This window comes from Megascapheus bottae, chromosome 11 (assembly GCF_031878675.1).
Source record: "Megascapheus bottae isolate mThoBot1 chromosome 11, mThoBot2.hap1, whole genome shotgun sequence".
NCBI lineage: Eukaryota > Metazoa > Chordata > Mammalia > Rodentia > Geomyidae > Megascapheus > Megascapheus bottae.
Window position 1 is genome coordinate 17,199,545 of NC_143519.1, and position 6,322 is coordinate 17,205,866.

The following is a 6,322-nucleotide window of genomic DNA, read 5'->3' on the forward strand; positions in this document are numbered from 1 at the left end:
ACTCTGTGTGTGTGTGTGTGTGTGTGTGTGTGTGTGTGTGTGTGTGTGTGTGCTGTAGAATACATTTCATATCATTATGATTGATTTCTCGTTAATGTAGTAAACTTTTAACATTTGTGTTTGGTATTCCTTTGCACTAAATACTCCCTTGTGTATGATAATCCTTATAAAATTTGAACATTTTAATGCATATGTATATAAAATGCTGTTTTGTTTTAATTATTACATTCTTTTTCTACCTTTTCAGTTTCTCTCCTACTAAGCATATTAAGCCACTTGTTTTGGTTTATGGATTTGAAATCATAGTGAAGCTTGATTTCTAAATGATTATTTTATGAGTATAAATAAATGTTCTAAAAAAAGAAACTCATGCCAAGGAATTTCTAAGGAAATATTTACAATATATTTTAAGTTTAACAAATATTTGTGCTAACAGATTTGCTGCAATGTACATATAGCAATATTTGGAAATAGAATGGTTAATGATATAAAGTCAATAAATTAAGCTCAAGAAAAAAATAAAAGTTCTTAGGAAATACTTATTTCCATCAAATCAAAAAGTTTGATTTGAATATCTTTTATTTTCTTCTCATAAAGATAGGCTTTTAGAAAACCATACAAAGTATTTCCATTAAGAAGCATGAAGTAATGCACCCTCTACCTGGTGAATATAACTGTAACCCTTCTATTAATTACAATCAAAAATTTAAAAAGAAGTATGATTGGAGGCCCGCAGGGCCCGCATCGCCCCGTGCTGGCCCCAGTGCAGCCATGATCTGACCAAGGAAGTGGCAGCGGGGGTAGCCCTTCCTTCTCCCACACCATAAGGATGATATGAGCCTTGAAAGAAGATGGTGAGAGAAAGGAGGAGAGACTTCAGCATGCAAACCTTCATCTGTTTGGTTTGCACCGTCATTTTCATTCCATGATGCTGGCCTTCAGATGGCTGGACAGATGTTCCATTCACATCAATGCAGTGACCATAGCCAGCCAAACGTAAGTGACATAGTCTGACCAGATTCAGCAACCTCTAACCAACCAGGTGATGCCTGATATTGTCATGTTACAGAGGCGGATTCCTTCCTTGATCCAGCTACCACTCCCCTGAGAAAACTTTGTGTTGATCAAAACATACAAGCATATTAATGAGATTTACTATGCAAAAAAGAAATGAAGACACCAACAAAACCAGGGAGACAATTCTAGTCAGAAGAAGGAGCAGAAGGTTTACAATGATGGTTACAATGATGATAACTATGACTATATTGTAAAAGAAGTGGAGAAAAATGGATGGACCGTTAGGAAATCGACTCCTTGACAGGCAAAGGTTTATTTGCACAGGTTGTGAAAGCATATGATTGGGTAGAACAAGAATGGGTTGCCATTAAAATAATCAAGAACAAGAAAGCATTTTTGAATCAAGCCCAGATTGAAGTCCGACTTCTTGAGCTCTTGAACAAACATGACACTGAAATGAAATACTATTTTGTGCATTTGAAACGTCACTTTATGTTTCGAAACCATCTTTGTTTAGTTTTTGAAATGCTGTCCTACAACCTCTATAACTTGCTGCAGAACACCAATTTCCGAGGTGTCTCTTTGAACCTAACACGAAAGTTTGCACAACAGATGTACACTGCACTGCTTTTCCTTGACTCCAGAATCATTCACTGTGACCTAAAACCTTCTTTGTAACCCCAAATGCAGCACAATCAAGATTGTTGACTTTGGCAGTTCTTTTCAGTTGGGGCAAAGGATATATCAATATATTCAGGGTCGCTTTATCAGTCTCCACAGGTGCTACTGGGAATGCCTTATGACCTTCCTATTGACATGTGGTCCTTTGGGTGTATTTTGGTTGAAATGCATACTGGAGAGCCTCTATTCAGCAGTGCCAATGAGATAGACCAGATGAATGAAATAGTGGAAGTCCTTGGAATTCCATCCTCTCATATCCTTGACCAAGCACCAAAAGCAAGAAAGTTCTTTGAGAAATTGCCAGATGGCACTTGGAACTTGAAGAAAACCAAAGTTGGAAAATGGCAGTACAAACCACCACGAACCCATAAATTTCATAATATTCTTGGAGTAGAATCAGGAGGGCCTGGTGGGCTACATGCTTTGGAGTTGGGTCATACAGTAGCTGACTACTTGAAGTTCAAATACCTCATTTTTTGCATCATATTTCTTTTTCATTTTTTATTGTGATTAATAGAAGGGTTACATTATATTCACCAGATAGAAGGTGCATTACTTCACAGACATTGATACCCTTTCTCATAACATGGTCCCCATTTCCCTCCCATCCTGCCCCCCCCCACTTATCTTCATTTTCCCCTTCCCTATCCAATTTCTAATAACCAATTAATCACATATAAAAATATATCAGATAACAAGGTTAAATATTGTAACAATATTAGATAACCAAGGGATGGCAAAAAAGATGAGCGATAGTGCATTAAGGACAACAGTCACTCATTATATGGCTTTTGTTTCCTTCTCCTGGAGGTACTTAAATTTAATGTCATATTATTTGGCCTAATGTCTCTAGATTTTGTTCTATTGTAAATCTCTGCTAGGAGAGCCCAAGGTTTCTACTAAGTATGATAAATGAGGGGGACTATTGGGCCTATGTTCCTTTGAGTCTGACTTACTTTACTTAATATGATTTTTTCTAAGTCTTTCCATTTCCTTACAAATGGGGTGATGTCATTCTTTCTGACAGCAGCATAGAATTCCATTGTGCATAAATACCAAATCTTGTTGATCTACTCATCAACTGAGGGACCTCTGGGTTGGTTTCATATCTTTGCCATGGTAAATAGTGCTGCAATGAACATCGCTGTGCTAGTGGGTTTAGTATGCCCTTGTTTCTGGACCACTGGGTAAATGCCAAGTAGTGGAACTGCTGGGTCATAGGGGAGCTCTATGTTTAGCCTTTTGAGGAACTGCCATACTGCTTTCCATAGTGGTTGAATGAGTTTGCACTCCCACCAACAGTGTAGTAGTGATCCCTCCCGGCCATATCCCCTCCAGCATCTGTTGTTGTTAGTTTTCTTTTTTTTCATATATTTTTATTGTAATTAATAGAAGGGTTACATTATATTCACCATATGGAAGGTGCATTAATTCACATACATTGATACCCTTTCTCATGTTTTGGTCCCCATTTCCCTCCCCCCCCACCCCTCATCTTGTTTTCCCCCCTTCCCTATCCAATTTCAAATAATCAAATACAAATGAATCCAATATATCAGATAACAAAGTGAGATACTGTAACAACATGAGATAACCAAGGGACAGCAAAAGAGATGAGAGATAACATAGTACATTAAGGATAACAATCACTCATTATGTGGCTTTTGTTTCTATATCTTAGAGGTCCTTTCATTTAGCATTAAACTATATGGCCTTATATAGTCTTGATCCTGGCCATTCTAACTGGAGTGAGGTGGAATCTTAGAGTTGTTTTGATTTGCATTTTCAAAGTCCTCATTTTAAGGATGCTTGATTATGACCCCAAAACTCGGATTCAGCCTTATTGTGGCCCGCAGCACAGCTTTTTTAAGAAAACAGCTGATGAAGGTACAAATACAAGTAACAGTGTATCCACAAGCCCTGCTGTGGAGCAGTCCCAGTCTTCAGGCACAATCTCCAGCACATCGTCCAGCTCAGGTGGATCTTCAGGGACAAGAGACAGTGGGAGAGCCAAGTCGGATCCCACTCACCAGCATCAGTACAGTGAAGGGTACTTCACGTCTGCTGTCCAGGCCATGGACTGTGAGACTCATAGTCCCCAGTTGCGTCAGCAGTTTCCAGCTCCCCTTGGCTGGTCAGGCATGGAAGCTCCTACACAAGTCACTGTTGGGACTCATCCCGTTCAAGAAACAACCTTTCATGTCGCCCCTCTGCCGAATGCATTGCATCATCATCACGGAAACAGCTCCCACCACCACCACCACCACGATGGACAACAAGCCTTGGATAAGCGGACCAGGCCAAGTGTCTACAATTCTCCAACAAATAGCTCCTCTATCCAGGATTCCATGGAGTTTGGGAACAGTCATTACTCCATGATATCCCTGTCTTCCTCAACGACTTCTTCCTCCACATCTTCCTTCTCTACTGGGATTCAAGGCAATCAGGCCTACCAGAACCGCCCAGTGGCTGCTAATACCTTGGACTTTGGACAGAATGGAGCTATGGACATTAATTTGACCGTCTACTCCAATCTACTATGAGAGGGCAAAGGGACAATGACATTTTTAAGAGCCATGTCCAAACCCATCTCCATGGATAGCTCAGAGGTATCCTCTTTTTGCCTCCCAGATTTAACTTGCCACCTCCAGTCATAGTCGGTTGTTGGTTTTATTATTTTTGGAGGTTTGGTTTTTGTCTTTCTATTCAACAAAAGTTAATATTCAGATATTGGTCTTGGTCATTTGCCAACTAATTTTAACATAATTTGCATATAGGGCCCCATGAGGATGTTTTGTTTTGTTTCCTTTTTCTGTCCCTCTCCCTCCCACCCCACCTCCTTATTTTCATTGTTTTCTTTTGGGTAGGAATGAGTGGGAAATTTGGGTTTTTAAGTTCTCTAAACACACTTGGGCGCGGAAAATGCAGTACTGTAAGGAAGAGGGACCTCCAGCTTACACAGACATCGTCTTCAGAAATGTGACAGGGACGCTTGTGTTTACATGTGTAAGGCACATTAAGCATGCTAAGTGGCGAGGATCAGAACTCTCCTATCTGAACGTACTGAGGAGCATAGCAGCGATGACAGGATCCTCGGGGAGGCTTATCATTATGTAACTGAATGAAACCTTGGAAATCATCCTTTTTATAAACCACAAAAGTTTTTTGTTGTTAATCAGGAAATCCATATTTATTAAATTATATAATTAAATGTCAAGCCTGTGGATTCTAGTTTTTGAACTTGGTAGTTCATAAAGGTTTACAGTAAATAAAAGGATATCATCTCGAGTCTAGCAATACCTGAAAGAACTCACTAGTCATTGCAGTTGAGGAATGTGGACTAGAAGCTGACATGGTGTGGTCAGGACATTTTTTTTTTTAAGCTGGTTGCCACATTTTATGACGCACCAAAAAACAAAACAAAACAAAACAAAAAAACACAAATAAGAAAGCAGTTTTTAAGCCAGTATTTATATAAAGAAAATCCAATGCTTCTGCATACTGTGTTGTTATAGTCCAGTTTTGTGTGCTTCACTACACAGTTTGGTTACAGGAATTCTGTGCATTGTAGACATAAGCAGCATGGAAAAGGATAAATACCTGTGTTAGACTGTAAGATCTAGTCCAGACTTGCTGTGTATACTGTAATTTTAAATGAAAACAAGAACCCCCTTTGTATTATAGTCATGGGTTCTTATGTATGATAGAGAGTTGAATAATTAAAAAAAAGAAATGAGTTAATCCATGATAATATAAAATGGAAATGAGGTCCGAAAAAATATCTTCTTCAAAATTCGCTGTCAATTGTTGAGCATAAATATAACATTTGTTAGTTATTAATATAAATAATTTTTGTGTAATAATAAACCCACTGTTTTAGATTTTCTGTGTCTTCAAGTACCACAGATTGAACAACTTGCAAACAAAATTCAAGTTTATTTAGCTCATTGTTATAGAAGCTTGGATTCCAACCCTGAGGAGATAGACCCAGTGAAGAACTTCTTGTTGAATAGTACATCTTTGAAAATGAAAGAGTAGATACTATTAGGAGAGAGAGAGAGAGAGAGAGAGAGAGAGAGAGAGAGAGAGAGAGAGAGAGAGAGAGAGAGAGAGAGAGAGAGAGAAACAGAACAGAGAGGAAGACAGAGTCAAAGAGTGAAAAAACACAGAGAGAATAGAATGAGAGAAGGCAGAGAGCACAGTGAGAATACAGTGAGAGAAATTACAGGAGAGGGAGAGAGAGAGAGAGAGAGAGAGAGAGAGAGAGAGAGAGAGAGAGAGAGAGAGAGAGAGATGAAAAACTGCAGCAATGCCATCTGTTCAATAGGCACTTGTTTCTGCATTACCAAACCCATTTCCATAGAATTAGATCATTAATCAAGGCTATAATAGGACCTGGTAGTGTTACATCCACACACTTCCGAATTGAGCATTGCTTACACCACAAGAGCATTGGGGAACACAACCTCAAACATACACTTACTCTTTTGTAACCTCTTACATTAAGAACATGTTGCAAAGATGAAATTCTTGCCTTGTTTTCATTAAGAGAAGCTGTATCTTTATCTAAATGTACAAACAAATTAAAAAATAGCTTCAATTAGAAATTAACTATTCCTTTATT

The 6,322-nt window shown here is 38.6% G+C and overlaps 1 pseudogene; it reads left to right on the forward strand.

Moving 5' to 3' along the window:
* The first annotated feature begins 870 nt into the window (after positions 1 to 870).
* Positions 871 to 4,241, forward strand: LOC150056784 (dual specificity tyrosine-phosphorylation-regulated kinase 1A pseudogene; annotated as a pseudogene).
* The last annotated feature ends 2,081 nt before the right edge of the window (positions 4,242 to 6,322 follow it).